Raw genomic sequence first — 17950 nt, 5'->3', positions numbered from 1 at the left:
ATTTCTTTTTCTTCAGCCACAGGTGCCGTGTATTCCCTCGGGGGCCAATTTCAAGGATGGAGCTTTTAAATCTCTCAATTAATGGTGACTAATTCAATTCTATCTCTACCCTATAATTCTGAACCTGATGGGAATTATTTCCCTTTCATTTCTCTCCAGAGAAATGCCCAACAAACTCTGAATCCAAGAACTAGTTGAATTAGCTGGGGATCTCTCATGAGAAGGAAAATTATTATTCTCAAAGTTTTATCTCTGCTCTTTGGCCGAGTCCTCCAGGGGAGACTTTGGGCAGAGACAGATGGAGTCAGCTGCAGTTCACTTCTCACATTGACCTGCAAGGCCCTAAATAGAAATGTTTCCTGGTGGAGAACTTGGCTTTAGGCAAAAAGTGTCACTGGATGATTTTATCTAACTAACGATCAGGGCTGTCTGTCTTCCTTCACATCAAAGTGTTTTATCCTGGGGAAAATATTTGCTTGCCAGAGTCCCCCTCTCCCCATCAAAAGAGCCCTTTTTTCCATCTCCTTCCCCCAAATATGACCTCTGTCTTCAGGGGTACAAACCTCTCCTTATGCCCCCACAAAGCTCTCTTTCTGGTAAAGAAGTATTGGGGAATCTTCCAGATGTGGTGACACCTTTCCCTCTGGCTGGAAGCCTCCCATCCTTTGCTCTTGCCCCAACAGGACCCTGCAGTGCCTGGGCCTGATCCCCGTTGCCTCCTGGAAGTGGCCACCATTTTCAATACCCTGACAAGTCCTTGTAGAAATGGAGGCTGCTTTTGAAGCCTTCCACCCTGATCATCAGGCTGTTGGGAAACTGCAGACCTCTCCTGACTCTTCTAGGCTTGGGAAACCAGGCACAGGTTGGTAAGGTGGCAGCTTCAGATGAGCTTCCTGAAACCTTTCCCTTCCTCCTTTGACCCCCTCCCTCCCCTAAAACCCACATTTCTTCAATAAAGAACACAAAAGAAACCTGGGAGAGACAAACTTGTTCATCTTTCACCCCCACCCACCCAATTAGATGCTAAAACTAAACTCCCCACCTCTATCCTCAAATCTCTGTCCCGTGAAAATACAGCATGCCTGAGACAGAATAAGAGAGTTGGGAGGAACTTCTGAGGTCTTCTAGTCTAACCCCCTGCTCAAGCAGGCAACCCTATCATTTACCATCTCAGACAAATGGTTGTCCAATCTCTTTGTAAAACTCCCCAGCGTTGGAGCACCCATAACTTCTGGAGGCAAATCCTTCCCCTGATTAATTGTTCTCACTGCCAGGACATTTCTCCTTAGTTTTAGGTTGGTTCAAAGTTACTTTGAGAGTCAAAGAGAAAAGGAAAGAAGCAAGCAAAGAAAAATTTTGTTCTGTGTTGACAATGCTGACTTTGAGTTCAGTGTTGCTCAACTGCCCCACCGCATGTGAGGAGGCCTCTCCCTCAGAAGAGAGGTTTCTGACCACACCTAAGGCTGCCCTCACTGGATGGGTTGAGGGCTCTGCCTGCCTTCCTCTTTTCCTGCATGCCCTCCCTTCCCTTGACAGGAAGGGACATCCACCTCTTGCAGCCCTCCTGGCCTTCTAGGACTTTTGCTTTATCACCCTCCCTGCAGCCTTCATGAGTATTTGAAATTCATGGTCAAAATTGGAGCTTTCCTGCTGCTTCTACACAGACCAACCTGCCCGAGCTTAGCAAGTTGGGGTCCACTTGGCTGGTCTTGCAAGACTGAAGCCAAACTCAGGAAGGTCAGAGCCTCAGCCAGTTGTGTATGAAAGTTATCAGAAAGACCATAGGTGAAAGGGTTTTTCAGAAGAGGTTTGCCATTGCCTCTTTCCTAGGGAATTGGAGATTGGCCGGCCCAGGTTCACCCAGCTGGCTTTGTGCCCAAGGGAGGACTAGAATTCATGGTCTCCTTGTTAACTATCCTGAAGTCTTGACCCATAGACAGGCTCTGATCATAGCTGTAAAACCCACTTAACCTGGTCACTTCACCAATGGCTGCATTCACTCTTGCAACTTTTAACCGTGGTTTATTTTCTGAGGTTGAATCTGTTGGCCAATGGGTTAGCAAATTATGTATATTAATTCAGCAGGGACTAGCTGACCAATCATTTATAACAGAAATAAGCTGGAGACACTTTTCTTCCTGGAGTAAAGGCCACATTCACACAACATACTTCACCAGGCTGAGGAAATGTTATTGCAGCCACCTTGGGATAAAAGACAGCTTTAGCTGCAACCTCCTGAAAGCCTATAATAAACCATGGATGACCACAGCCATCCCCTTCTCCACTTCTCTGGGGGAGGTTTCCTCCCCTCTGGGCACAACTAGGCTTCAGTGAGACATGGCAGTAACATAATGGACGGGAGAAGCCATGTTACACATCAATTCCAATTCCAGACAATTCACACTTCACAGAGAACAACTGGAACCTGGAGCTACTAGCAGGCACTGAGAGAGGACTCTACAGTAGGACAATGCCCTACCTGTCAGTGACTACATCAGCTTCAACTGCAATAATACACGAGCACACAATAAATGAGGACCCAGATTGTGGGGGCAATAAGCTGACTTTGTATAAAATACAAAAGTATGAAGGCTATTGCTTAACGCATTGTAAGCCGCCCTGAGTCTCCGGAGAAGGGCGGCATATAAATTAAAGCAAAATAAAAAAAAAATACAAACTTAAGGTAAACCACTCCAAACTCGATTGCAGAAAATATGACTTCAGCAACAGAGTGGTCAATGCCTGGAATGCTCTACCTGACTCTGTGGTTTCTCCCCCAAATCCCCAAAACTTTAACCTTAGACTGTCTACTGTTGACCTCACCCCATTCCTAAGAAGTCTCTAAGGGGCGTGCATGAGCATACCAGGGGGGGTACCGTCCCTGTCCTAATATTCCTTTTTACTTACTCTTTTCATGTATTCAAACTATGTTTATACTTTTACCTGTTATCGTCCCTGTCCTAATGTTCCCTTTTATTCGTATCCTTATCCTGTATTCATAATCATGTCTATACTTACATCTGTAATCTTATGCGTGTTTGACAAATAAATAATAAAATAAAATAAAATAAAATAAAATAAAATAAAATAAAATAAAATAAAATAAAATAAAATAAAATAAAATAAAATAAAATAAAATAAAATAAAATAAAATAAAAGAGCCTTGGTGGCACAGCAGACTAAAGTGCTGTTAAGTAACACCAGCTGCCTGCAATTACTGCAAGTTCAAATCCCACCAGGCTCAAGGTTGACTCAGCCTTCCATCCTTCTGAGGTAGGTAAAATGAGGACCCGGACTGTGGGGGCAATAAGCTGACTTTGTATAAAAAAAGAACACCGCTTAGGGGGCCTAAAAACCCTACTAAGCAGGTATATACAAAAGTATGAAGGCTATTGCTTAACGCATTGCAAGCCGCCCTGAGTCTCAGGAGAAGGGCGGCATATAAATCAAACCAATAAATAAACAATAAATAAAATAAAATAAAATAAAATAAAATAAAATAAAATAAAATAAAATAAAATAAAATCAAATCAAATCAAATCAAATCAAATCAAATCAAATCAAATCAAATCAAATCAAATCAAATCAAATCAAATCAAATAATAAAATAAAATTTCAAATAATGTACCTGGTATATTGGTCATCCTGTCCTCCTCATTGTAAGGATGGACCTTCCTATTCCATTTGCTTCTCACTCAACCCCCTTCCCACATTTCTCCCTTCTAGGCCCAGCTGTAATATTAACATTCCCCCTCCAGGTAAGAAACATGATCCATCAACAATTGACCAAGATTAACCAGAACACAAGAAATCCAAACTGGCCCTTTGAAGCACTTGGAGGTCTTCTGGGGTGGAGTTTCAAATAAAGACTCAGAGGTGAGAATGTCAGGGGAGTTACACCAAGTGCATCTACAAAACCAGAGGAACTTCCACCAGGTCCTAATAAACCAACTACTGGGTGGTTGTGGCAAGAAATCAGGTTACATCATCCACCACACTTTGGGTGTTGCCACCATCTCAGCTGCAGACCTCACAGCACAAGGTGGTTGTTATGAAACCATGAAACTTAAAAAATGTAAAGGCTCTCAGTGTGGAAGAGACAACACAGAAAGTGAAAAGGAAACTAAAATAAAAACTTCTATCCATTGTTCTATAACCATCTCTCTATTAGCCAATGATGCTGTCAACAGGACAACCCTTTCTTGTCTCTTAGTCTGCTCTCATGCAAACATTGATATTTCTAGAAAAAATGGCAAATTAAATTTCTCTTCAGTTATAGGAATTCAAAAATAAAGCTCCAATTTGGGATTCATATATGGAAATCCCATTGAAAAGAAAACCCCAATCTCTTAACATTAAGTTGGGTTCAAGGATAATGATTGCTTCCATGGCGTTAGAGCACAGGCAGCACTAGAGTTAAGTGGCACCAATGTAGAGTGGCACCAAACTCCTCAGCAGTCTCTGGAGGGAAAAGACCACACTGAAGGACAGCAGAAGTCACTTTTCTGGCTGTTGAGGTCTCTTGATGCAGCATCACTTTCTGGACATGTCCTAACAGGAAGGACTCTGGACACTACACAACACTGCCCCAAGAGTTCGATCTGTGATTTTTCACTAATATGTTTTTCTCCACCTGCCCCTCATCAGATGGAAGAGGTTCAGGATCTCAAAAGAACAAGTTCCTTCTCATTGTAATTATTTTCTGACAGGCCTTGATATCTCTTCTCCTCCCTCTCCAGTGACTGCCTTTGGTGTAAACATCACATTGAAGCAACATGGAAGGGATCTTGTATTAAAAAAGGATAAATGCCACAGGTTATGCTTTTTGTGGCCCAAGTTACAGGACAGGCAGGAGCTGTGATCTTCAGTGTAGTTTCTCTCTCTTCCAGGTGAATCTTGGTTTGTCTCTATTTGAATCAGGAAAGCCATTGGAGATTCCATCCTGTGTGACTGCTTCCAATTCTTCTAATTGTTCTTTAGAAACGGGAAGGAGATTGATTCAGCCCCATGAATTATGGACCTCCTGCTTCTGCTCCTGCTTCTGATGCTGCTGGTGCCCCAGTCAGTCTCTGAGAAACTTAGAAAGAAATGCCCACTGAATTTGGACCACCAGGATGGAGAAAAGCCATGGAGCTATTATAGGCCAGGAGATCTTCTCATTGGCATAGTCATCTCTGCATCAGCAATAACACACACAACATTACCTTTCAACGTGGCTCCTTCTAGTCAGATTCGGTTGTAAGTGATTCACTGTGATGGAGTTTCATTCCCTCCATTTGCAAGTCTAACAACTTTTTTATTATTTATTTTTTTATTTAATCAAGCATGTATTAGATAACAGATATAAGTACAGACATAATTATGAATACATGAGATGGATACAAATACAAGGGAACATTAGGACATGGATGGTAGGCACACTGGTGCGCTTATGTATGCTCCTTAAAGACCTCTTAGGAATGTGGGGTGAGGTCAACAGTAGACAGTCTAAGGTTAAAGTTTTGGGGGCTTGGGGAAGAAACAACAAAATCAGGTAGTGCATTCCAGGCATTAACAACTCTGTTGCTGAAGTCATATTTTCTGCAATCGAGTTTGGAGTGGTTTACCTTAAGTTTGTATCTATTCTTTGCTCGTGTATTGTTGTGGTTGAAGCTGAAGTAGTCATTGACAGGTAGGACATTGTAGCAGATAATTTTATGTACTATGCTTAGGTCAGAATGAAGGTGGTGTAGTTCTAAGTTGTCTAACCCCCAAATTTCAAGTCTGGTGGAATAAGGTATTAGAAGAATAGAATAGAATAACAGAGTTGGAAGGGACCTTGGAGGTCTTCTAGTCCAACCCCCTGCCCAGGCAGGAAACCCTACACCACTTCAGACAAATGGTTATCCAACATCTTCTTAAAAATTTCCAGTGTTGGAGCATTCACAACTTCTGCAGGCAAGATGTTCCACTTATTAATTGTTCTAACTGTCAGGAAATTTCTCCTTAGTTCCAAGTTCTATTGCGAGCAGAGGAGTGGAAGACTCTTCTCATGAAATATCTCTGGACTCTCTCAATTGTATTAATGTCCGATATGCAGTGCGGGTTCCAGACAGATGAGCTGTATTTGAGAATTGGTCTAGCAAATGTTTTGTATGCTCTAGTTAGTAGTACGATATTACAGAGAAGAAGCTACGCAAGATTAGGTTAACAACTCTTAATGCCTTTTTGGCAATGCTGTTACAGTGAGCTCTGGCACTTAGATCATTGGAGATAAGTATTGCAAGGTCTGTGGCAGAGTCAGGGTCGTCTACGAGGTCGTATCTGCCCAGCTTGTATTTAGTGTTTTGATTTTTTTTTTGCCAATATGTAAGACAGAACATTTGTTGGTTGAGATTTGGAGTTGCCAATTGTTTGACCATTCTGACAGACAGTCAAGGACTTTTTGTAGGGTAGCAATATTGTTGGTGGCGTTGAATAGTTTTACATCATCTTTTTTTTCTTCTTCTTATTTTAGTTACTCTTATATTGCAGGACCTGACTAATTTCTTGAATCCTTTTGATTTCCTGGCCTCTCACTTTTGTCTTATTTTCTAGGAGAGGCTCAAATCCAAATTATGAGGAAAATAAAAACTGAAAGAAATCCACATTATTTTCCTCTTCAATCCTCAGTTCATGATTTGAATACAAAGTTTTCTTGAAAGTAGTGATTTTTGTGCTTCCCTCTGGCCATGTCATTTCTATATTTTTATAACTGTAGATTGATACTCAATCCCTTATTTTTTAGGAAAAGAGGATGACATGTTTTAGAACAGCTTTTCTGAATCACTTCTTAAAAATCCTCTTCCATGTATTCTGTTTTTGTCTTAATGACTGAAATATTCTGCAACTTGGTTACTGGGCTGATGAAAATTAGTTCTGCTACAAATAATACTATATTCTTAATTTTAGTCCTTTTGGAGAACTATTTCTATCCTGTCTTCTGAACATTCACAATATCAAAAAAAGTGATGGGTGACTATCATTTGTCTCTGATTTGGATCGATATTGACTTAAGTCTCAGTTAGCTTGTGGAGGAAAAGGGGATTAAATAGAGAAAGAGTGTTTAATTTTTGCTAATTATTGATGATCCTAATATTAACATCATTTTACACTAGTTTACCTAATGACAAGAAAAGGATATTATGCACGGTTTTCAATATTGAAGTGGTTAACGAAAATCTCCGACACCTGCACAATCACACCCTTGGCTACAACTTCTATGACAACTATGATAACACCCTCGGCACTTCAGATGCCTTGCTGGACATGCTGTCTACTGGAGAAGCCAATGTTCCCAACTACAGCTGTGGAAGGAAGGACAACCTTTTGGTGATTGTTGATGGAGCTGACAGAGACATCTCCATCCAGATGTCAACATTAGTTGGCCCCTACAAAGTTGCCGAGGTTTGTGTTTGTGTTTCTCTATCTGGTAAAGCAAATGGGTTGTTGGTGTGTGTCTGAGTGAATGAGAGATCCAACCATTTCATCTCTATGGAATTCAAACTCTGCTTTTCACCATGGCATTTTCAGTGGCATGACTCAGGATTGGGATAACAGTGGGGAGGGAGCAAAGTTGAAAACAGAAATACTTCCTCATGACACCATCCTCATTGCTTTGAGGGCTTCTGTTGCATGATTGTGAAGGTGAGGAGAGGCTCTGTGTTCACTCAAAGGGTCTCCTATACAATAGGAAGGTGTAGCCCCAATTGAAAACTCACATTTTTCCCATGATATTAGCCAATGATATTCTCAGACATGAATTAACCATTTTATAAAAGAATTATAAATATGTAATTCTACAAGATGGCAATTTTAGTTCCCATATATAAAAAAGAGAAGAAAATGGACTCTGCAATTCCAGGCCCATTTATTTAACAGGTGTAACTAAAATCTATGTTAGCTTCCCCTTGAATAGAGTTGAGAGTAGGTAGATGAAAAGTGCATTTCTCGTAGAAGAACCAGCAGTCTTAAGCAGATGTGGTCCACTATTGACAATTCTTTTGTCTTGAAACATCACACCATCTAAAAAATATCAGTCAGAGGAAAGAATGGTTTCCTGCCTTTATAGCATTTGACAGAGTAAACAAAGAAATATTATGGAAGAAAGTGATTGCCCTTAAAATGGAACTCAGAATGTTGACCCTGCTCAAAGCCCTTTCTACAAGCTACAGACAACAATTAATCAAACAATAAACTATAAGGAAGTATTGACATTACCTAAAATTGAACAAGTAAAGTGGAAAGGAGCCAAGGAAATGAAATCCACGGGTGAACATAACGTGTTCACATCTATGGCTTGGCCACAGGGTAGCAAAGCTGTAGGATGCAAGAAGAAAGTACTACCCAACAATGAGGTCCAATATAAAGCAAGGTTAGTGGCACAAGGTTTTTCACAGATGAAAAATGTGCACTATGACGAAGTATTCACGCCAACTGTAAAGAGTGAAAGCATAAGGCTGGCACTAACGTTAGCAGCGGCACATGGCCATAAAACTTGGCATTTTGACATAACCACTGCATTCCTCAATGCAGAATTAGTTCAAGCACCAGGGTATGAAAGTAAAAGGCCTAACATGGTATATAAATTGAACAAGGCCATTTATGGGCTGAAGCAGTCAGCCAGGAATTGAATATATGTTTAGATAAGGCATTGAAGGGTCTTGGGTTCAAGAGTTGCAAGGCTGATGGTTACATATACACTGGAAAGTTACAAGGTGGGGATCGTCAACTATTAGCATTTGTGGATGATCTTTGTTTCATTGCAAATGATGTATCACAGGTAAAAGAATTTGCTAATAAGTTGGAGAAGAAATTTGAACTAAAGAATTTGGGAGAAATACAAAATTATCTCGATGTAGAGATACAAAAAATTGAGAAAGGTGGTTATGTTTGCAGTCAAAAAAGAAAAATTGAACAGTTGTTGGAGAGATATAACATGAAAGATGGTAATACTACTCCAACACCTATGAGCATGGATTTTCATAACAGTTTGGGTGAGGACGAAAGTGAAGCCTGTGATCAAGAGATATATCAGCCAGCAATAGGGAGCCTGTTATATCTGTCACAGTGGTCCAGACCAGACATAGCTTGTGGAGTAAGCATTTTGAGTCGCTGTAATGCTGCACCAACGCAATTGCATTGGATGGGTGTAAAAAGGGTTCTCAGGTATTTGAACGGAACTGTGAATTTGGATCTTCAAATACAGGTCTCTGAAGAATTAAAATTGAAATGCTATGTTGTACCTTTCTCTACAAACATGGAGTTGGGGTTTTTCTTTCTTGAGTTTTGAACGGAGGCACACCTGACAGGTAGTGATTATGCAAACGATGTAAAAACCAGAAATCCAATTCTGGGATTGTTGTATTGTTTGGAGGGGCTTTAATTGGATGGAAATCCAGGAAGCAAACAACTGTTTCCATTTCTACTGCAACAGGCAGAATTTATTGCTTTGTCTGAACTCTGTTCAGAAGTAACGTGGTATATGCAGCTGTTACAGGATTTAAATGTAAAGGTAAATGAAGTTATAATGGTATATAAAAATAATGCTGCCTGCATTAAAAAAGCAACAGGTGACAGAGTAAAGAGTAGAAGCAAGCATGTGGACATTAAATATTGGAATGTCAGGGAAGCCATTAAATGTAAATTAATTCCCTTGCTTCACTGTTCTTCAGAGGACAATTTGGTGTACATAATGACCACGCCATTGGGTGGAGTGCACCATGGAAAGAATATTAAGTTAATTGGATTAATGTCTTTTCCAGTAATGAAGGAAGGAGTGTCAGATTATTCATGAACTGGCAGAGACATGGTAACAAAGTCAGCCAATGGGAGCTGAGACAGACTGGAGCCAGGGCGTGTCTTAGTCTGCAGCTTCTGAGTCTGTGCATAGAAACGAAATTAAAACCAGTCTGAACTAGTCTGCTCTGCTGAAATGAAACTAACTGTTCTCTCCTGCTTGTGTTTGACTTGTAACTGCTACAAAGTTGGAAGAAATCTGCTGTTGGTATTGTAAATTTACTTCATGTATTATTATGTATATAAAGAAGTTAATAAATCCTGCTGCATCAGTTTACCTGTGTGTCAGAGATGGTATTCAACAGGTTCTGAACAGTTCTGGAAAATCAGTAGTGGAAATTTTGAGTAGTTCAAAGAAGCGGTAAATACCACCTCTGACCGGCCCCGCCCCATGTATTCTCTGCCTCCCGAGTCCCAGCTGATTGGAAGGAAATGGGGATTTTGCAGTAACCTTCCCCTGGAGTGGGGAGGGAATTCAGATTTTACAGTATCCTTCCCTTGCCACGCCCACTAAGCCATGCCCACCAAGCCATGCCACATCCACCAAGCCACACCCAGAGAACTGGTAGTAAAAATTTTTGAAACCCACGACTCCTGTGTGTGCTTTCTGGATTTAATTTCTGCAACAAATTCTGACAACTTTTAGAGAAATGATCTATTGGGATCCTAATATTAAATCAATATATTTCCTGTGTAATCAGAATCCAACAATTATATATAATATGCTGCTTTTTTGGAGGAAATTAGTTCAATTGAGCTTCTCTTATGTGGTCTGATTGTGGTAGATTTGGGGATGATTTTAAAAAAACTATTTTTATTCTTAATGCTTATTCCATTTTACTTATTTTTTTAAAAAAATCTACTTTTTTCAGATCAGTAATAAAATTACTTCAGATGATCTGAGTGATAAAAGTCAATTCCCCTTTTCCCATTCGATGCTCCCCAAAGAAACAGTCCAATACCCAGGAATTGTCCAACTGCTCCTTCATTTTGGATGGACCCTGATTGGTCTCTTTGCTTCGGACACAGAGAAGGGAGAGAATTTCATGAGGACTTTTACTCCTATGCTTGTCAGGAATAGAATTTGTGTTGTTATATCACAACAATTCTCAGCGACTGGAAATTCAGTAGCCCTCAGGGATGCCATCTTTAAGTGGAAACAAGTCAATGTCTTTGTTCAATTCATAGGATTTGATTCCATTTTTGACAGAATTCTTCCTTTCCATTTAATGCTCAGGCGTTTGCCAGGACCCATTGAAGGGAAAGTCTGGATCATGACAACGCTTGGAGTGTATGTAATGAAAAAGCAGATGCTTCTCAAGTATGTCCATAGTATTTGGACTTTTTCTCTTCAGTGGAAAAAGAGTTGGAACAATGATGATGCCTATAAAACATATTTCTTTGTGGAACGTGAATTTCAAGCTGAGTATTTTCACTGTTCTGTTTCAAAGCACATATTTTCTATCAAAGGCCGGAGAAGATGCACCCAGAAAGTACCACTGGAGACACAAGAGGAAAAGAATAGGATGTGGATCCCAAATGACGGCTATACTTACAGTGTTATTAAGATTCTGGCCCATGCCTTAAAAATTGCATCCAAACCCCAGAGGAGAAGGGAGAAGGGAGAAGAGAGGCTGGGGGCTCCAAGGCTGCAACCATGGAAGGTATGGGGTCCCATCAAGGATCCATCAAACTAAATTCCTTTTCAGGGTCTTTGGGGCTCTCAGAGCTTGTTTGTTTAACATCTTAAGCTTCTGTACAACATCTGATACTTATTGGAAGAGCATTGCATCCTCCCTTCTACAACCATTTTCTATATTCAAAAAAATATTCCTAGACTCCATCTGATTTTCAGCTCCTGTAAACTGAAATGGCTCTTTTCCTTGTCTTTCCTCAAGGCTAAAAGAGGTTCCTCTGATCTCTTCCTTGCCTTCTTTGTTTTTGCTTAAAGCTGATGAATATATATATATTCATATTTGGCTGAAAAATGCCTGCGTTGGCGTCTTTATAACATTTATCTTCTCAGACTTCAAAGGTATTATTCCAGCACTTTTTTAAACATGCTTGTTTGTTTGCAACTGAATGAGGTTTGATTAAACAGTAGCCTCTTCTCCCACTATTCACAATAATGTTCAGTGCAAATGAGTTTGGTTCAATATTTTTAATTTAATTAATAAAATAAAAATAAATATTGGGGGCTTGTAAGCATTTCAGGAGGTATTCATGGGGGAAAAAAGAGAGCAGGATTTTTCAAAATTGGCAGCAAAACAGTATTTCCAGGATTGAAACCTGCTAGAAACAAATCAAGGAAGCGAATTCCATGAAAATAGGATTGGGGTAGAGCTGTATAACCTAAGGGGGAGATTCTGTTACAGATTTGCAGACTTTCAAGCTTTAGAATATCAGCCCAAGAGGGAAAGTGGCTTGATTACAATCCACCAACATGATGAACTGCCTGGAGAGAAAAATGAAGAATATCAGTGGACCGAAGTAAGAAAACCAAGCTAACTACAGAATGGGAAGGAGGAGGAAATATTAGGAAAAAACGTCCTGAAAGATTGTGGAATATACACTAAAGAAGAAGGGATTTAGAAACCGTAAGAAAAAGTCAGGGAGTGACAATTGTGAATGACGCAAGGGAGCAAACCAAATCTCGGCTTGTCCACTGAACCGCCCTGGAAGCAAACAACAACCAGAAGGAAATGAAGCAGTTTGCAGCGTCTTTAATCAGGTTAATCACAGCAACACAGGCCGGAGTAAGGCACAAGCCGGCATCGACATTTAAAGCTAGCGCTACACGCAGCCGCTGTGTAGCGCTCTTTATACACTTAGTAACAAGCAATTTACCATTTACCATGCAGATTGCCAGGCTGAGCTTTCCTTCTGGATCCATATTTTTTTTAGAAAGCAGCTGAGAAACTATCTTCCTTTTCAATTGGCAAGTCCTCTCTTCCAAAAGCATCCGTTTCTCCTGAGTCTCGCGATCCCATCTCGATTGAGTCCTGCTCGGTCTGTCCTTCCTAAAAGGGTGGGGGCTCCAGCTTCTCCATCAGGGACTTGATCCAGCTTGTTCCATTAATCAGTTTGGTGGTGGTGATAACGTATTCAGTGCCTCCATCTTCCATCTGAGAGAGGAACCAGAGGGCTGCGATTTTTGCATAGGTCACGCCTCCCAGAAAGAAGACGAGAGTGACATGGTTTTCTCCATGCTGGTGCTTTTTCTGAAGCCCAGTTGGCAGCTGCTGCCTCTCTTCAAAATTAGACCAGGAAGAATTTTTAAGATTTCTTCAATGCTTCGCCAACCTGGCCGGACAAGCAACTGTGCCAGGTGAACGCTTAGAGGTGCATAACCACTGTAGACGTAAGAGATATTGTTTGGGTTCTGCTCTTTGATGTTGTCCATACACAGATGCAAAGTTTTCCAGATGGTTGGGTAGTTGTTCCGACTGCCCAGCCGGGGCTTCAAAAGTCCAGCCTTTTCTAGGCTATTCAAGGTCAGGATGTGTTTGTAGCCGTAAGTCTGGAGAATTTCTCTCTTGTAATGATCCAGCACCTTCTGCTTTAAGCCACTGTTGCACACCGACTGCAGGCAAATGAGCCTCAGTAATCTTAATCAAAGGATACTTTCGGGCAATGCAATCTTCTATGTAGCTGTTGACCTTATCGGTATCTATCCCGGACATAAATTCTTGCTCCAAAGTTAAATTATCGAAGAAGTCTTCAGAGGTGGTGATGTCTTTCATGAGCTCCGCGATGGAGGTATGGTTCCCCAAAGAGCTTCTGGCAGCCTGCATGTGCGGCAGCTGTGAGACAAACTGCTTGATCTCCCCCACGGTTTTGGTGTGGTGCCTTTCCTCAAAAGCAGCTGAAATGATTTTGGCTTTCTTGCTCAAGACGCTGCCCACAGCATTGAGGTTCTTGTTGCAGATCTCCGTGTACAGCTTCTCCGCGGAGTTCAGCTGCAGCTTCTTGGCCTCGGTGGGGAGCTCCTTCACAGCCTCCCCCTGCTTCTTGGGTTAAATTTTTCAGGGGGAAGTTTTATGTAGGTGTTCTGAATTCTATATATTTCATCAATTAGGCCCTCATAAGTCAGCTGGGTAGCCAGAGGAGAGACCAAATCCACGTTGTGATCCAGCAGCAGAAGGGTATCGAAGATGGGCAGGATGGTGTTCTGGATCCCCGAAAAATCCCTTTTCATGCAGACCATCATGTTTGCCACATGCCATGCGCACTCTCCTTTTCCAAAGATGAGTGGGATGGTTCCGTAGAGAGCCTGGAGCATCATGAGTCCTTTCACAGCATGGTAGAGGCAGGTCTGGTCATTTTCTAGGTAACACTTCTTAAAGGCGTTTTCTGACTCCATGGACAAGAGGTCGCTGTCAAAGGGAATGAGGAGGTCCAGGCTGCATTCCTCTCGGTGAATAAAACAGTGCAACACACCCAGTTCTTTGAGGCGCTGTTTGCACAACAAACTGCGACGCGGCACAAACAAGATGTAGAAATCCCGCTGCGGACAGCAGATTTTGTCTTCACTGAGCACATTGTCTGCATTTATGTTCATGAATTCTAACCTGGGCCTGACAAAGAAAATAATGTTCTTGACATTAGCCGGTGGAAGGTGACCCCCTTTGAGGGTGAACATTTTCTCCACCTCATGTTCCTTCAGAAGAGAATATTGCACAATCAATCCAAAGGGCCCAGTAACATACTCATCCCACATAATGGCCTTGGATCTGGTGCATTTGTCGAGGAAGGCGCGCAGCTCCCTCCGCCTGGCTTCCCGCAGCACTGTCAACGGGACGTGGCCCGAGCTGAGGTGAACCACCATGGCTGCTGCGCTGCACTCAAAGCTGATGAATATTTTTGTGCAATGTCTTCTCTAAGTGTGTTTTCTACAAGAGGACATGAAATGATTCCACTGGATCATTAATAGCATTATCGCCAAATTAATAATAGGGATATTATCATATCATTAAAAGATTACTGCTACTTTATTATAATAAGTAACCATTATCTATATAAAACAATGTGAGAAAAATCACAAAGATACAGTCATCTATCGAGTACTAGATGCTAAAAATTAGTTCATTTCCAAATGGATTTTACTTATGCACTTCTCTCTATCACAAAATCATATTTTTATTTTCTGGAAGCTGGAATTTTTTTTAAGGAGATCAAAATAACTTTGTATAAGCATTATTATAATATTTGCATCACAAAAACATGATTTATCTATTTCTTTTATCAATGAAAATACACTTGTTCATAATTTCCAATTTTATCATTAAGATTAAAATTTATTTGAATACAAGTTTTAAGACAGTTGTATCCATTTAATTATCATGCCATCCAGCAATCAATTAACTAGATCCCCATTCATCACATCATGAATCATTTTGTTAATTCTTTGCTGAAAACAAGTTCTACCACCAGCATTCACACAATCCATTAAGGAAGTGGGATAGGTAGGAATTAGTTTGGAGGACCAGAGAAAGAGATGCAGGGAAGGATCAGATAAGATGGTGGGGGAGGATGAAGCAGCATCTGTGTTACAAGGAGAGAAAGAAATTCAGAGAAGGTCCTCCCAAATGTTTAGACTGTAAAAAGAGATGGTGAAAGATTTGTATTTTCATACTTGCAAGATTCTGTTAATATTGTCTTGCAGTAAAATAGAATTAGTTCATCTGGTCATTTTCCTGTCTTAGTCTTGCAACTTCCTTCTTAACAAATCCTTGCTTTCTGATAATCACCCTCTTGTTTCCAAAGAGTTTATGAATGCTCTTAATATTTGGGGGTTTTCTTCAATTGATTTATGACCTTTCCTAAAATGTTTCTTGTAATTGACAATTTTTGCCAATTATATCTTCTCACTATACTTTTTGTCAATATACTGTATGATTGAGAATTACAGTATTACTGAACCTTTGTTCTTGAGTTTTAAAGATAGTGGCCACATGCCAACTCACAATATTTGCAAGTTAAACAACCATAGAAGAAAGATTCAAATGTAAAAAGAGATAACAAAACAAGATTTCTGCTTTTAAAGTTTCTGGATGTTTCCATTCTAGTTCCATCTATTTCTACAGAAGAAGGAATTGTTCAATCTTTCCCTGCTGAAAGTGTACTTGGATCAAAATGGAGAGGTAGCAGCAGATCTAAAGATCAACAGTAGGATAGTTCTCCTCAAGGAGGATCCCATCAACAAGGAATTGGGGAGTTTCGAAAGGCAGCAACTGATAATCAACCAAGATGCTTTGTCACAGCTAAAGTTGCTCAACCAGGTGGGGAAAATAGTGATGTGTTTTTTTCATTTTCCCAAAGAATTAGGACCCTTTTCAAGTGGGCTAAACCTAGTCAAAATGGGGGATAACCTTCGCTGAGAATTGAATGTGTGGAGTAAAACTTTTATAATTTTCTTAGAAAATAGGGAGGCTTCTCTTCTATTGACCAAGGTATCCTTTTGATGCTATAATGCTGAATACTGTTGTAAGATGATTCAGCTATATCCAAAATGGGATTTGGGATGATTATTATTTAGGACAATAATCATTGCCATTTCATGTCTCTTCTTTATCACCATAAAACCGGTGACAGAGGGCCTCATATACTGAGGATTTTGATATTAATAGCTTCAGGTACACTAATGTCTTGTCTTCAAATATCAAAGTTGAAGGCAATTCTGTTGACCGGAGCCTGAGTTCAACTTTGGTCTCAATCTGATAAAATGGAATCAAGACTGGATGGAACTCCACTTGGTCCCAATGGGAAATAAGCTTCATCTTGACCTGTTTGGAGTCAGGAAACTCCCAAAATTGCAGGCCTAGAGTCTGCAATGTTTTTAATCAGCTGAGACCATAGTTATACATGTCTCTCTTTAACCCTACTAGGATAGTAGAATTTAGGAAGGAGGTCCAAGGCATTCAGTTCACACGAAATAATAATGCCTGGTCTGATGTGAGCTTATTTATTCATTGATTGATTCAATTTATTTGCTCTCCCATCTCACACAATAATGGTCTGAAAACTGAAGTACAGAAATATGACTTTGACGCAAAAAAATCCTGATATCAGAAGTAATAAGGGACAATTTCAAGGGAAATATTACTTAGGTTTTGGCATTGGAAGTAATCAGAGATTTCATATTTTTCTATCTGAATCCCAGAGACTACTTTGCTAATGTTCCTATCTACCTCCATGTTACATAGATGGTGAGTGTAACATCTTTCCTTTGTCATTTTTTCTTTCTCTTCTCAGTCTCTGCCTCAGTCCAAATGTGTGGAAAAATGTCAGCCTGGATTTGTGAAGAAGGCTCGAGAAGGAGAGCCATTTTGCTGCTATGACTGCGTTCCTTGTCCAGAGGGGACCATCTCCACTCAGGAAGGTCAGTGGCACCATAGGGAAACCTTCTGAATTCATCCATCAAGTGGATATTTCCTTCCCACCTTTTCTTATCTTTTCAATTTGTGTTGTTGTTAAATATTGAGATAAAAACTGTTATAACACCAACAAAAAAAAGGAATATATTTGTAGTTCTGAAAAGAAAAAAATACTAACATACAGTGCTGGGATTAAAAGCAAGAGAAAGGAGGGGGAGAAGGAGAACTAATAAAAGACCAATCTACAAATAGATACCAATGTTGAATTCATTCTCTCTTTAAAATTGTTGCCAAATTTAGAAAGGATGGAAATATATCGCTTCATCTTCTCATTTTTATTGGGTAAAAAGCCTTGGCAGATAACAAACTCAGTTCCCCTTCTGGAATTCCTTCATTAATTAATCTTCCTTAAGATCTCTTTCTTTTCAAGTTTATATGGTTGTCTATTTCACACATAGGGGCTTTTGGTGGCACACGATTAAATCACAAATTAAAAATTTAAACACTGAGAACTAAAGGCTAAGAAAGCAAGGGAGGAGTACATCAAGATGCTACCTACCATGCAACCAGCACACAGGGCTCTGTTGTCAGGGGATCTCCAGGACTATTGGAAAATATCACATTTTAAGGGATTTGTAGAGACCCTCATAGTCTGGAGATACTCTCAATTTCAGGATAGTTAATGATTTTTTACTAAAAAGGTCTGTACAATCTCCCCTGAAGTAGGCAGTGTTGCAACCCTTCTCAAGAGGAATTCC

At 40.3% G+C, this 17950-nt stretch overlaps 1 pseudogene; it reads right to left on the bottom strand.

Annotated features, from left to right (window-relative positions):
* Window positions 1-12836: 12836 nt before the first annotated feature.
* On the bottom strand, window positions 12837-14644 carry LOC148116054 (vacuolar protein sorting-associated protein 33A pseudogene; annotated as a pseudogene).
* Window positions 14645-17950: the final 3306 nt, after the last annotated feature.

The sequence above is a fragment of the Pantherophis guttatus genome, chromosome 2 (assembly GCF_059756535.1).
Source record: "Pantherophis guttatus breed Tessera chromosome 2, ASM5975653v1, whole genome shotgun sequence".
Classification (NCBI taxonomy): Eukaryota; Metazoa; Chordata; class Lepidosauria; order Squamata; family Colubridae; genus Pantherophis; species Pantherophis guttatus.
Note: the sequence above shows the minus strand (reverse complement) of the source record. Positions and strands in the feature narration are given on the sequence as shown.